Source organism: Somniosus microcephalus, chromosome 1, assembly GCF_052327205.1.
Source record: "Somniosus microcephalus isolate GS21.2 chromosome 1, FLI_Smic_1.0, whole genome shotgun sequence".
NCBI classification, from domain to species: domain Eukaryota; kingdom Metazoa; phylum Chordata; class Chondrichthyes; order Squaliformes; family Somniosidae; genus Somniosus; species Somniosus microcephalus.
In genome coordinates this window covers 161,647,565-161,663,020 of record NC_140987.1, presented here as the reverse complement: position 1 = coordinate 161,663,020, position 15,456 = coordinate 161,647,565, and positions in this window count along the sequence as shown.

Here is a 15,456-nt window from a genome sequence, read left to right as displayed (position 1 = left end):
CCACTCACGGTTTTACTGTGCAAGAGAGAGAGGCCTCTAGAGAGAGAAACCTCTGCGATCTAAAACCCCTTACATTGTCACCTGGTGTTTCACAGCTCACAAGAGCCTCAGCAGATTCTGGAGACAGGGACAGCAGTGGAGAGTCCTTGTCGGAGGGCGCAGGACTCTGCCAGCTCAGCTCAGCTGCGCTGCATGTCGACCCTCTGCCTCTGGGTCCATCCGCAAGAGAAGAGGTGATGGATCTCCATGCACAGATGCAGGAGTCTCTGGCAGGTTTTGTCTCCAGGGTTGCTGCGAGGGTGGAGCGAATGGTGGAGTCCATATCTGGTGGGGTCATTGGCACATGAACGCATCACCATGGAAAAGTTGGCAACCTCCATGGAGGAGATAACGCGCCAGGGTATGGAAAACATGGTGAGTGCTCATAAGAGAATGACATCTCTTGAGGAGCGTTGGCCATCTATTGAACAGAGAAACCAGATCTTCATGGAAGTCCTTCTGAGTAGGACTGCCAGTGCAGATACGGGTCCCCATGGCCCCCTAAAGCGCAGCAAGGTGCTCTCAAGCCACTTCCAAGCGCTGGCCCCTTCTGGCCTGTGCAGCTTCAGGTGAGTGAGCAGCAGCCTGGTGCTCCTGGTGCTCATCCTGCTGTTCCTGGTTCTGCTGCTGCTGCCTCTGCTGCTGGAGATCCTCTAATGGCAAGAAGGGAAGGAAAAAAAGGCGTCCCATGCTTCTGGTATATGCCTCCGCTGAGGAAGCGCTGAGTGAGGGTGGCGAGAGGGGCTTCCCAGGAGATCACATTGGAGAAGTGTGTGAGGCTCCAACCTTCCACAGCTGTGCCTAAGCCTTGAAGAAGTAGCCCCAAGCCTGCAACAACAAGGTCCTTCAACATACAAATGCTCTCCGATTAAATCGCAGCTTTCCCGAATGACCTGCAGCTGAGAGCAAGCAAGCCGGCAAGCTTCACGCCAGCTTTCATCAGCGGGGTTCCCCGCAGGCGTGTTTAGCGTGGGGAACCCTTGAAAATAGCAAGGGCCCCTTAAAATGGCATTAAACATGCCAATAATTGGTGATTAGGGTCCTGACGGCCAGTCCCGCCAGCGGCGGGCGGGACTGATTCGGGTCGCAGAGAAACGGCGGTCCGAAAGTCAGACGGGGCGGGAATCAGGCGGGGGCGGGGGGGGGTCGCGGCCCCCTATTTCTGCGATTTTCGGCCCCCGCCCACCTGAAAACCCACCCGACGGCTGGCAGAAAATCGGGGCCCATGACACATCACCATATACACTAAACGAATACCCCCTCCTTTTCTTCATACGTCCCAGTGTCCTTAAGAATGTAGGACTAGACGGGACTGCAAAATATCATTTCCATCTATAAGGCCTGTCCTAAAAGGCATAGCCTTTCTACCCCACTTTATTTGACATATCCTTCAGTAGCCCTGTCTGCCAAAAATGAGCCCTTTACCTTTGTTGCACTGTTTACCTGGGTAGGCTACTTCACATATTCACCACCCTCTGTATGAAGAATCTAGGGTAGATTTTCCCTTATAGGTGCCTGCTGAGTGCTCAAGAGGTGCAGTGTACCTGAGGTGTGCTGTGCCTGTCAAAGGAGGATCCTGTAATTTTCCTGTCGTGGAACATTTGCATGGCCTGGGTGCAATCCTGGTGCAAGCCTACCCCTTGGCAGGGCTGCACACTGGAAAACAGGGCAGGAAACAAACATGCAGATGCACTCTGGTCACAAGCATCAGGGTCTTTCGGGTGCTGCTGGAGAGTAAGCCCAAGGCCTAAAGATCATCTGGACGGTAAAGGGTGGAAACTTTAAGGTTTATACTTGCCTGCCTCTGATTGTCATCTTTTGCTGCCCCAGCACCCTTGTAGACCATCCGGCCCACTAGGAGCCCTTGCAGAAGGTTTCTTGAGGCAAACCTTTGCCACAACAGTCCCACAAAGAGAAAAGCGGGTGAGAAGTTCATTAAAGTAGTAATGCTGGGCTTGTGCCTACTCCAGGCACAGGTCCAGTGATGTAAATTTAAGAATCCCCAGGATATCCCAGGAGAGGGCAATTGGGTGAAGACTTGCTATAATGGGTTTCTGCCCATTTTTTTCTGTACTGCACCTGGGAAATCAGCATTTTTCAGGGACAATGAAGAGGAAAATCCTCCCTGTTATATCTTAACTGTGCAGTCACCTCCAGTGAACCTCATGGGTCATTTCTCGGCACCACTGCTCTTTACTGTCTACATGCTGCCCTTGGCAACATTATTCAAATATACGGGATCAACTTCTGCAAGTATGCTGATGACATCCAACTTATCTCACTGCTTCCTCCATTGACCCAATGATTGTTGCCACACTGCCAAATTGCCAACCTCCCCAGCTGTCACCTCAAGCTGAGTCAGAAAACCTTGGCGTCATGGTCAACCCTGAACTCAACTTCATCCTAACAACTGCTAGATTACCAAAATCACTTTCTTCTACCTTTGCAACACTGCCCACTTCCACCCTAGTACACATCTTTATTATCTCAAGGCTTGATTCTCCAATGCCCTCCTAGTTGGTTTCTCTGGATTAAAACATCTCTGCACAAGCTTCAGCTCATCCAAAAATACCACAGCCTGTGTCTTTACACGCACTAAGGTCTCGATTTTGCCAGGCCCGAGGAGACAGGATTGGAGGCGTGTGAGGTGTTAAAATCGCAAAATCTGGTGGGCGGGCCCGATCCTGCCTCCATCCCATCTCCAAGCAATTGTCCCACATGCAAGTTTTCTGACCCTGTCTCCATCCTGCCTCCAAGAGGTGGGATAGGCCCTTAAGGCCCTTAACAACCAGTTAAGTGCCTCCATAATCCCATTTTGAGAGGCCTTTCTGATTTTAACAGTTTTCCCACATACTGCACGCCTCCTCTGAAACACGCCAGTGAATCCTGGCGGCAGCACAAGTGGATTACTTACTAACAGCTGCAGCTCCACCATTAAAAAGGAGTTTTCACCAATCATCATTTGCAGGTGGCAGACTCTGTTGTCTCAGGTCTGGGGGAACTTTTAACAGGCATACTCATTGTTGTGGAAGTTTGGAGCCTGACACCCATCTCCAGTGTGATCTCCTGGGAAACCCCTCTCCCCACCTTGACTAAGCGCTTCCTCAACTGAGGTATATACCAGAAGAATGGGAACTATTTATTTCCTTTCCTCCTGGACATCAGATTCGGATGAAGACCAGCCTCGGCAGCGGCAAAACCCTGAACAACAGCAGCACCAACTGCAGGAGCAACAATAGGAGCTCCAAGCTGCTGCTCATCCACCTGAAGCTGCACAGGCCAGAAGGCGCCAGCGCATGGAAGCCCGTCGGTGCAGGAGATACCCCCCAAACAGGGTCTACAGACAGAGGATCACCTACCTCAACATGACTGAGCAGCAGTGCCAAAGGAGGCTCAGACTTTCGCGAGAGGTAGTGGGTGACATCTGCGCAATGCTGCAGCAAGACCTGGAGCCCAGAGGAGCAGGTGGACACCCCTTATCAGTGGCCGTCAAAGTCAAAACTGCACTCAACTTTTTTGCTTTAGGCTCATTCCAGGGATCAGCAGCAGACATCAGCGGCGTCTCCAGGAGGCCGCACACACTTGCATCACGCAGGTAACCGATGCCCTCTTTGCCATCACGCACAATCATTTCTCCAAGGATCAAGCCAGTATCACTGCGCATTCGGTTGGGTTTGACAACCTGGCAGTGTAAGCGAGGAAAATCTGGAAGGTAAAACAGAACTAACAGACTCAGGTGTTACCCAGACCAATAGTTTTATTACGAGTGCACACGGGAGAACTATCTCAGCTACCCTTAGCTCGAGACATCGTTCTCAAAAGAAAATGTGAAAATACAGTATAGTTATACATTTTATTAGACAACGCCCACTTATTACTGATGAGGGTGTGTACATGAGAATATTGATATTTTATTGGTTTACATAGTTAATCAATCAACTATTAGGCCTGCCCTTTGAACTCCAGTAACCTCTGGATACGTCAGTAAGAGTTTATGGACTGTGGGGGGCTTCATTCTACCTTCTGCTAACTTAATTATGTAGCTAGGTGACCAGCCTTCAAGGCCTTATCTGCAGAGACTTCGTCAATGTGCCTTTGTACTTTTATCTCTTCCAGGAGCAGACCCCCCTCCATAGCATTTACTCAGTGTAATTATAAGTAGATTGTAATTATAAGTAAATTGTAATTAAAAGTAGATTGTAATTATGTCCTTGGTCAGCTAAACTCATTTAGTCTAAAAGGGTTAACACAGCCAAGTATCCCACGGTGCTTTGCGTTTGTTTTCCAGCCTGACAAGACTGAATGGTACCTTTCAGACATATTATACCAGTTAAATATTGAGGCCTACCCCTTTATATCCCCTAAACCAAATTTTATCCTAACAGGCAGGCTTTCCAATGGTGCAGGGCATCGTTGACTGCACACATGTGGCCCTTAAGGCACCCCATCACAATGCAGGTATTTTTGTCAACCGCAAGGGCTTCCACTCCCTCAACGTACAGCTGGTGTGTGACCACAAGAAGGACATTTTGCATGTTTGTGCCAAGTACCCTGGCAGTTGCCATGAATCCTTCATCCTGCGCCAGTCTAGTGTGCCTCCACTCTTCAGTCCGCCAGACCAACTTAACGGATGGCTACTTGGAGACAAGGGCTATCCCCTGAAGATGTGGCTAATGACGCCATTGAGGAGCCCATCCAACGAAGCTGAGGAGCGCTACAACTCAAGCCACATTTCCACCAGATCCATAATCGAGCAAACCATCGGCTTGCTGAAGATGCGCTTCAGATGCCTGGATAGATCAGGTGGAGCCCTGCAGTACTCAGCAGCCAGGATCTCCAAAATTGTCATGGTTTGCTGTGCACTTCACAACATGGTACAGCATCGTGGCTTGCAGATGCCTGAGGAACAAATGGCTCATCACATAGCCTCCTCAGATGAGGAGGAGGAGGAGAGCGACAAAGACCAGCTTGTAGAGTTGCATCAACCAGCGCCAGCAGCATGCGAGCACATTGCTGGCTGGGATGCAAGGCATGCACTCATCTTGGCCAGATTTGCTTAGCCTAGCCAATCAAGCACTTTTGCCTCGCAGCTTCTTACCAGAGCATCGACAATGGTCAAGAACCTGCGGTTCCTACCACTCTGACCACCATACTGACAATTGCAAGTCATCCTAAGCCCTCAATGTGGAAGCCCCATTAGCGATATGACACACGCCACAACTGCAACAGTTGACATCAGAATTTTTAATGACAATAACCAACTGATGGCTTTTCAACATTAAACATAACATTTCACCCAAGTGACTACCCATGTGACTACTTGTGCATTATCTTCCTCTTACGCATGCTCCTACGTAGTGTTTCCCCTGTGGCTTCAGCAGATGTGGAGGCCCCTTGCTCACTTTCTTAAAGCTCCTGTCTCGACACCTTTGGCAGGCGTCCTCTGGGGTTGCGAACCTGTGAGGGCTTGGCAACAGTCTGCTGCTCCTACGGCTGTGCAGGAGTTGAGACGCCGATCTCAGTTGGGTGGGGACTCTGGTGGGGCTCTGACCGAGGGCTCTGCAGTGGCATGGTTGTGTGAGTGCTTGGAGAGGAGCCCCCAAGTCCTTGTTGTCTGCCATCAACATCCCTCTCATGGGTCAGCCCCACTTCAGAGCTAGCAAGTGGCTTGACAGCACCTTGCTGCAATTCAGGGGGGCCATGAGGACCTGTTTCTGTACTGGAAGTCCTACTCCCGAGGACTTGCCTGAAGGTCTGGTTTGTTTGCTCAAAAGCTGTCCATCGCTCATCAAGAGATGTCAGTCTATTCTGAATAAATACCATGTTTTCCATACCCTGGCGACTAAGCTCCTCCATGGACGTAGCCATCCTCTCCTCTACAATAGCCATCCTCTCCTCTACAGTAGCCAGCCTTAACATGGAGGTAGCCATCCTTTCCATGGAGGTTGCCATCCTTTCTGTGGTGATGCATTCATGCGTCAACGCCTCCACAAAGGCTCTGCTCATGTTAGCGATGGACTCCTCCATTCGCTCCACACTCGCAGCGACCCTGGAGACAAAACCTGCAAGAGACTCCTGCACCTCTTCCTGGAGTTCCAGCACCGCCCTTTTTTTGGATGGACCCGGAGGCAGAGGGTCGACATGCAGCTGAGCTGAGCTGGCAGATTCCTGTGCCCTGCGATGAGGACTCTCCACTGCTGTCCCTGCCTCCACCATCTGCTGATGCTCACTTGTGAGCTGTGATACACGAGGTGACAACACTGCACTATCTCGCGAATGTACCACCGAGGTGTGAGCGTCTGCACTGGTGCAGGGTGTGCTGAATTCTGCTGACGCTGTGCCCTCAGAGGTTGCAGCTTCCTCTGAGGAGTCTGGAGGCTCAGGCTGTTCCTGCTGGATAGTGGAGACGGCGGCTTTCGATGGCCCTGTGGGGGAATAAAGGAAAGAGTCAGAGATGTGAGGCCAAGGTTACATGCACGTTGAATATTGCAGATGATCAAAAGTCAATCTGTTAGAACATCAGAATCATTTTCAGTGACTCATGCAATGTCAATGAGAGAGGTGATAAACTATTCTGTAACCAGCTTGCTCTGATGTACCCGTCTGTCCGTCCCCCACTTGCGCACCCTCCTCTACTCCCACAATCTCCAGGGCTGTCTCCTCCCAGGGGGTGAGCTGGGCTACTGAGGCTGGCCCTCCTCCTGTCCTCGCTCTTTCCCTCTTATTGTGAGCTCTCTTTTCCTGCAATGAGGGAGACAAGTGGAGTTTGAGTGAGAATGAAGGAGTGAGTGTAGAGAATCCATATCATTGATGGTTAGAAGGAGACAAAGATGGAGTGAGGTGTGTTGTAAGTTGTTTTCATAGCATCACAATGATAGGGAGTGTGAGGGCTGCACAGTCGAATAGTTATGTGAATGTGACCATAGAGAGAGAGGGAATGGGTAAGGGTGCAGGGATGTCAGTGTCAAGTGGAATGTGGAGGAAGAGGTTGTCAAAGCTGAGTGCTGGTGAGGAGAGACAATGGGGATCAGATTGAGGGTGATGGGAAAGTCATATTCACTTTTCCCGTGCGCAGAAGGTCATGAAACCTCTTCCTGTACTGCAGCCAGGTTCTGCGGCACATAGTCAAAGAGTTGACCTCCTGGGCCACTTGCATCCACACAGCTTTCGTCTGCTGGGTAGGCTTCTTCCTCCCTGATGAAGGGAAGAGCACCTCCTTAATTCCTCTTGCTCCCTCCACCAGAGCTTGCAGGGCGGTGTCATCGAACCTTGGTACAGACTTTGGCCTACTGCTGGACATATTGGCTGGAGGAATCTATCACAGCAAAGGGCATAAGGTTTGCAGTCTGCAGAAGAAGCAAGGCTGGTTGCAGGCCTTAAATCCAGCAGCACTGGTGACATCATCGGAGGCGACTTTCAGGATGGAAAGGCTAAGTGGGCCAGGGGTTCCCACATGCTGGAAATCAATTGCCCAATTAGGGGAAAATCGCATATTTTTCCCACATCAAATTGGAGTCGGGTGGCTAACACGAAAAGCGGCTGACACGCCCCCAGCCCGCCCCAATGGCAAAATCGAGCCCTAAGTCTTTCACATTCACCATCCCCATCTTTTCCAAGCTGCACGGACTCCCTGAGCCCCAGCAGGTCGATTTCAAAATTCTCATCCTTGTTTTCAAATCTCTCCATGGCCTTACCCCACACTACCTTAATGATCTCCTCCTTTCTCTGTTCCCACAATCATTCCCCACACTTTTAACTCGGGTCTTCTACTTGTCTCCTGCTCTGATCACTCTACATTTGGCAATCTGTCCTCCTTAGTACTCGAGCTGCTACTCCCATCATGTTAATCACAGATAAGGACATCCCTGACCACATCCCCCTACACAACCCCCCAACCCTACTTCCTTCTGTGTCTGCCCCTGGAAAAAACTCACTCCCAACTCTCTTACAACTGCACTTACAAAATCCCAACTGACCAGCCTTTGGCCCTCCATTCACCATGACATTTCTGCAGCTACCGATCTGCTCAACCACACCTCACCACCACTTTTCATGCACTATTAAAACAATTACTCTCTCTCACCCTGGCGTTCCCCCGGTACAGCTCTCATCTTCGCTCCCTTAAGTCCAAGGGACGCAGACTTGAACAGATATGGCGGAAACTGGTTTAGCCATTCACCGCCAGATCTGGCTGGACCATAGAAAGCATTATTGGGTCCTACTCTCGCCTGCCAAAATTGCTCACTATTCCAGAATCATTCTGGAATGCAAAGATAAATCCCGGCTTCTATTCTCTACTGCTAACCATCTTCTTAAACCCCTCTCCCCTGTCTCCTCCACCCTCACCTCCGACAACAAGTGTGAGGAGCTCATGGACTTCTTTGTCTCTAAGGTTGAGACTATCCCTTCAGCTGCCTCCGCCATTTCCCTTCCTTCCCCTAGCCCACTGGGCCAAACTTCCTCTAAGGTTCCCCCTGCCCTAGCCCTGAACTCACATCTTTCTCCAGTTTCTCTCTGATCTCTCTGCACTCATCTTGTCCATGAGACCCACTTCCTGCTCCCTCAAACCTATTCCTACCAAACTGCTAAATACCCAACTTTCTTTTCTGGCTCCTATGTTAGCTGACATTGTTAACGGTTCTCTCTCCTCAGGTACTGTCCCCCTCTCCCTCAAATCTGCCATCATCACCCCTCTCCTCAAAAAACCAACCCTTGAGCCCTCCATCTTTGCAAACTACTGCCCCATCTCCAATCTCCCTTTCCTCTCCAAAGTCCTTGAATATGTTGTCGCCTCCCAAATCTGTGCACATCTTTCCCACAATTCCATGTTTGAATCCCTCCAATCAGGTTTCTGCTCCTGCCACAGTATCGAAACGGCTCTCAAATGACATCCTTTGTGACTGTGACAAAGGTAAACTATCATTTCTCATCCTTCTTGACTTGTCTGCAGCCTTTGACATGGCTGAGCACTCCATCCTTCTCCAACGCCTCTCCACCGTCATCCAGCTGGGTAGGACTGCACTCGCCTGATTCCATTCTTATCTTTCTAATCGTAGCCAGAGAATCACCTGCAATGGTTTCTCTTCCTGCTCATGCATCATTACCTCTGGTGTCCCCAAGGTTCTTTCATTGGCCCCCTCCTATTTCTCATCTACATGCTACCCCTTGGCGACATCATCTGAAAACACAGCGTCAGTTTCCACATGTAAGTTGATGATACCCAGCTCTACCTCACCACCACTTCTCTCGACCCCTCCACGGTCTCTAAATTGTCAGACAGCTTGTCAGACATCCAGTTCTGGATGAGCAGAAATTTTCTCCAATTAAATATTGGGAAGACCGAAGCCATTGTTTTCGGTCCCCGTCACAAACTCCATTCCCTAGCCACTGACTTCATCCCTCTCCCTAACATCTGTCTGAGGCTGAACCACACTGTTCGCAACCTCGGTGGCATATTTGACCCCGAAATGAACTGCTGACTACATATCCGCGGCATAACAAAGACCGCCTATTTCCACCTCCGCAACATTGCCCGTTTCTGCCCTTGCCTCAGCTCATCCTTTGTTACCTCTAGACTTAACTATTCCAATGCACTCCTGGCTGGCCTTCCACGTTCTACCCTATGTAAACATGAGATCATCCAAAACATGACTGCCTGTGTCCTAACTCGCACCAAGTCCCATTCACCCATCACGCCTGTGCTTGCTGACCTACATTGGCTCCCAGTTAAGCAACACCTTGATTTCAAAATTCTCATCCTTGTTTTCAAATCCCTCCATAGCCTCACCCCTCCCTATCTCTGTAATCTGCTCCAGCCCCACAATCCCCCCACCCCGCCACCCACCCCCCACCCCGAGATAGCTGCACTCCTCTAATTCTTCCCTCTTGGGCATTCCTGATTATAAATCGCTCAACTATGTTGACTAGGCCCTAAGCTCTGGAATTCCCTCCCTAAATCTCTCCACCTCGTTACCTCTCTTTCCTCCTTTAAGATGCTCCTTAAAACCTACCTCTTTGACCAAGCTTTTGGTCACCTGCCCTAATTTCTCCTTGTGTGGCTCGGTGTCAAATTTTTTGTTTTATAATACTCCTGTGAAGCGCCTTGAGACTTTTTACTACATTAAAGGTGCTATATAAATACAAGTTGTTGTTATAGTAGTAGTTAGTTCTCTTTGCCTTGACATTTCCCTGTTTGCTATCAGCAATGTCCACAAAACCTTCCTCTTTGACCAAGCTTTGGTTCTCCATCCTAGGTACTGCACTCCCATGATTGGTGTCTACTGTTCCTTTTTCCTCCTTATTGTAAAGCACTTTCCATGAGAAGCACTATATAAATGCAAGCTGTTAGCTCCACTGAACGGTATGTTCCCAGTTACTTTGTACATACTCACATAAAGATGAAAAAGATATATCCGCTTTGGCTGAGCATGTTGTAATCAAAGAACAATTACAATCATTTTTTTTAAAGTGCATTGTAGAGATAAAAAAAGAATTGCAAATTCTGTAAATCTGAAATGAAACAGAAATACAGAGCAAGATTTGAAAAGACTCATTAATATTTCAGTTATGGCCAATACTGTTGAAGGGTTGCCTGAAACTTTGAGTCATCTTTTTCTTTCAGATTCTGATTGATTGGCTATGCAATTTCAGCATGTTATTTCTTTTTAAATATGTCAATTAATGTTAGTCAGTTTCCAATCTGACTTATTGTCTTGCACATAAAATCTCATTGTTGGCAACAAACTGTTGGTAAGTGGGATTATCTATTGGAGCATTCAATGTTCTTGCAGGTAACAATTAATACTAGATTTATTGAGTATTGTACATTACCTAGTGTGACTGTAAATTCAGATTCTAATCTGCACTTCACGAATGACAAGCTGTTGGGTTGATGTGGCCAATGAGTTCTTGTTTATTTCCTCATTTTGCTGAGTGATCTATCGTGTAACTCCAGTGCCGTCATACAACAGTAAATTTTGCTCTGTGTTAAGGTCTCCCAATTAACCCAGCCAAAATACAAGGTGGAACAAAGTTCCTGTTTCTATTTGGCTGCAGATTTGTATTCGTTGAGAATCTTCAGCAACTGCTCACATACAAGTTGAAGTGAGTAATTTATTTGGACTGGATTTCAGAACACAAATTTCCCTTGCTCTTGTCCGCAAAGGTTGCTGTTGCTTGTACTAACATCTGATGCAAGTCCCTTGCTTTCAGCTGTAAATCAAGTCACAGAGCATGTGTTGGGCAGGTAATTTAATACTGTTACTGACCTGGGGCAGACCTCACTGTAAGCCCTGGGGGCTCACATTCAATTCAGGTCATCTTAACTTGAACTGAATATGACCTCCACCCCCACAACAAAATTAATAGGGGATGCTGCTTTGACCCAAACGGAAGGCCACTGGGCCATCTCTGCGGGGATGGGAGTATAAACAGAGCTTATTGGAGCAGGTGTGACCTAAGAAAGTGGAAGAGATGATTGGCGTTAGAGCCTGTGCCTTGTTACTCTAATTTGAGCCATGTTGTAAAATAAGCAGGGGTGGTCTCAAAAGGAGTTCAGTGAAGTTCTTGCCACTAGTTTTCTCTTAATTTACAGGTCAATTGTATAGGTCAGGTCATTCTTATCGGTCAGCTTATTTACATAATTTGATAAAGCTTCTAATACATACTGCATGATTCGCCAGGAGCACCGTGTGGGTCAGGGCCAAGAACTCAGCTCAAAGCAGGAGTTGAATCTTTTGGCCTGTATAGCCCAGATACATACATGATGCCTTTACCAATTGGCTGAATTAGCAGCGTTTAGTTGTACCGGTCAAGTGTTTTATTTTTGGTTGCCAGAGAGGTAAATTTGAATAATTTGAACTTTCCATGCTGTTAGTAAGTTAAGAAGCAACAGATTTGAACTTGCACATTAGGAGCTAACTGAATAGAGTAGTGGGCAGGTCCCAGTAAAACAAAAAGTGTCCATCTACCTACCATTGCAAACATAGGGCCCTATGTGTATGGAGTCAGCGTGAGAACGTTTGAGATCCCTCTTACCATACAATATGAAAGCACCTGCATCCTGTTTCTTGCTAGCTGGAAAAAAAATTGGATCAGTAGATGTCTTCCCCATCATTACTCAACACCACTGGTACCATATCAATTCTCATGTGTGCCTAGGAACTGTTCCTTTATGCTGTAGGTTATGCCACTTTGCGATTATCACCACTGGGAACATGATTCAACATAGATCTCACTAACCTGAAAAGGATCCAATCTATTGACTGTTTGCTATATCTTAGTTCTAAACCAGGGAATTTACCAAGGATGCTTTTAAATTCTAGTGTGGTGCAGGTGTTGTGGGAATTGTTGGGCAGCAGCAAAGCAGGGCAATGTTGTCAATGAGCAAGAAGGGCCGTGACAGGTAGTTAAAAAAAAATGAAAAATTGTAAAAAAATAAATGCCTATAGGGTTTTCTTGCGCAGCTGAGCAACAGAAAAAAGTTTATTTTGTTTGTTTCTGTTCAAATAAGCTATGATTATTCTGGGGCTGCGCATTCATTCCATGCTAAAAAAATGCGCCTCCCACCATATTGCTCAGTAGTGCACACTTGTAACTGGTGTTAGCCCATTGCATGTGTCTGTTTCAGGCTCCTTTGTTGAATTGGTCGGTGGATGACCGCAGCATGCGCTGCGCTCAGTTTCGTCAGATTCTCAGCAGCCAAACCAGCTGCCATCCACAAGGTAAGTGTAAAATATTTTATTTACCTTATTTAGGAGCCAGGAGGAGCATGCGTGCCTTCCCGGCTCCACATTAAGACTGTGGGCCGCTGCCGACTACTGCTTGCCGCCCGCCTGGACTCTCCTGTGGCTCTCGCCCAGCTTGGACGTCAGCCGATCTAGCTGCCCACTCCCCCGCCCTGTGATGGGCGAGCTGCCTCTGGGGCCGTGGATGGTGCCTGCAGCTCATTGGTGCGAATGTACTAATCCTAATGAGGCCGGCACACCAATTTGCCATTGTCCTCTCATTAGGAGCGGGCAGCGTGCCCTGCACCAGGACTAAGGCCTGATTCAGGCAAGATCCAATTTCTGGCCTTCTGTGTTACACTTGCAACTGATTGGCTCAATTTCATATTCATAAAACTGTAACAAGTCACAACTGAACAGAGCGGCAACATGTCAATCAGCAAGTAGCAAAGCCAGCAACCAGTAAAATTCAACAAAATTTGAAGCAAAAATGGGCAGCTCCCAATACAAACAGCAAAGGCAAAATATTAAATCCCTCAAAATATTTTTTGAAAATCCTTTTGGCAATCCTGAATTCAGCACTAAGATGAGATCTTACTACTGGAAATAAGGTTTGTAACATAATAAAGATAGAAAAAATGTACAAATTGATTAAACTTATGTATATAATAGTATTTTCTGTGTTAGTAATGTGTCTAATAATGTTTTCCATCAGAGGTATGGGCCTATATGAGAAGCCTAACCTTTGAATTCATGCAGGTTCCCAGATCCATCCCTGTTTATTGAAGAGACCAGCACCAGCTGGTTACTGCTCTCAACCTGCACCTGAGCCTGAAACGTCCAAATTTATTATGATTGACCACAAGACAGGCCACTGGAAAATGATTGAGAATGAAAATCCTCAGAAAATCATTTTTGCAAGTAACCAAATTTGTTTTCTTCGTATAAAACATCCGATCTAGGTAAATCCTGAATTCTTCAGCTTTTTCTGTGGTAATCTCAAAAGGAAAAACATGAATACAATATACTAGTTAATGTCCCACAACTACAGTTGGCAAGTACAATAAAAGAACACAGAGTCAGTGGTAATGAAAGAAAGACTTACATTTATATAGCGCCTTTCACAACCACCGGACTTCTCAAAGCACTTTACAGTCAATGAAGCACTTTTGAAGTATAGTCACTGTTGTAATGTGGGAAACGCGGCAGCCAATTTGTGTACAGCAAGGTCCCACAAACAGCAATGTGATAATGACCAGATAATCTGTTTTTAGTGATATTGATTGAGGGATAAATATTGGCCAGGACACCAGGGATAACTCCCCTACTCTTCTTCGAAATAGTGCCTTGGGATCTTTTACGTACACCTGAGAGGGCAGACGGGGCCTCAGTTTAACGTCTCATCTGAAAGATGGCACCTCCGACAGTGCAGCGCTTCCTCAGCACTGCACTGGAGTATCAGCCTAGCTTTATGTGCTCAAGTCCCTGGAGTGGGACTCGAACCCACAACCTTCTGACTCAGAGGTCACACAGTAAACTGGTGAGTGGGGAAAGATTTGGACCAGGAATTTATATTTTGTAAAGTAATACAATGGAAACCAGGCGGGCAGTCAGTTAAAATCACCCAGGAGATTACCCACTGATGTTCCTCTCCCTTCCTGCAGACTTTATTTTTGAACCTAGTGGGAAGAGGAGGCTAGGACTAAACAGGTAAGTGTAAAACATTTTTTTTTTCGTTTCCTTATAGGGTCAAGAGGAGCAGGAGTGCTTTTCTGGGCACCACTAGGAATGTTTAGGCCTCCCCTCCACTGAGCTCTCCCAATCCCGATCACGAAGCCCTCCAGAAATTCCCTCCCTGCGACTTAGGTGAGTGCCGGGGACCATTGCTTCAGTCCTCGGTGATGGCTTCCTGCCACCTGATATTGTGTTGCCACTTCCAGTCGGTTTCAGGTGGGCATGCAGATGATGCCCAGGAGTTAAAAATCACCCAGTCCTCACGCTGCTAATGTCAGGATGGTTGGCCAACTGCCTTAGCCCCCACTTGCCCGATAAAAGCCCCAAGTAAAAATTGGGGTTTTATTTCTGAGCCATTTAGTTCCCTATTCTACCACATTCTTTCCCAGAACCTCAAAATTGTGGAACTCCTTACTTCTTTCAGTCATTTCTTCCTATTACAATTTTCAGACTTTTAAAATCCAAAGATTGGCAACGCCTAATCATAAGCGCCTTATAACTGTCTTTTTATTTACTTTTTTCACCTTTGGGGGTGTCCTGCACTAAAGGCCTTGGCCCTTCACCTTGATTCCTTAACAAAATACCCCACCAGTTCACCTGCACTTTATACCTCACCTCCATTTCAGCTCCATTCTATACCTCGCCTAATACAGTACTGAGGGAGTGCTGCACTGTCGGAGGTGCTGTCTTTCAGGTGAGATGTTAAACCGAGGCCCCATCTGCTCTCTCAGGTGGACGTAAAAGATGGCAGTATTTTGAAGAAGAGTAGGGGAGTTCTCTCCAGTGTCCTGGCCAATATTTACCCCTCAATCAACATCACTAAAACAGATTCGCTGGTCATTATCACATTGTTGTTTGTGTGAACTTGCTGTGCGCAATGTAGGCATTTCAAAAGTACTTCATTGGCTGTAAAGCACTTTGGGACGTCCGGTGGTCATGAAAGTCACTACATAAATGC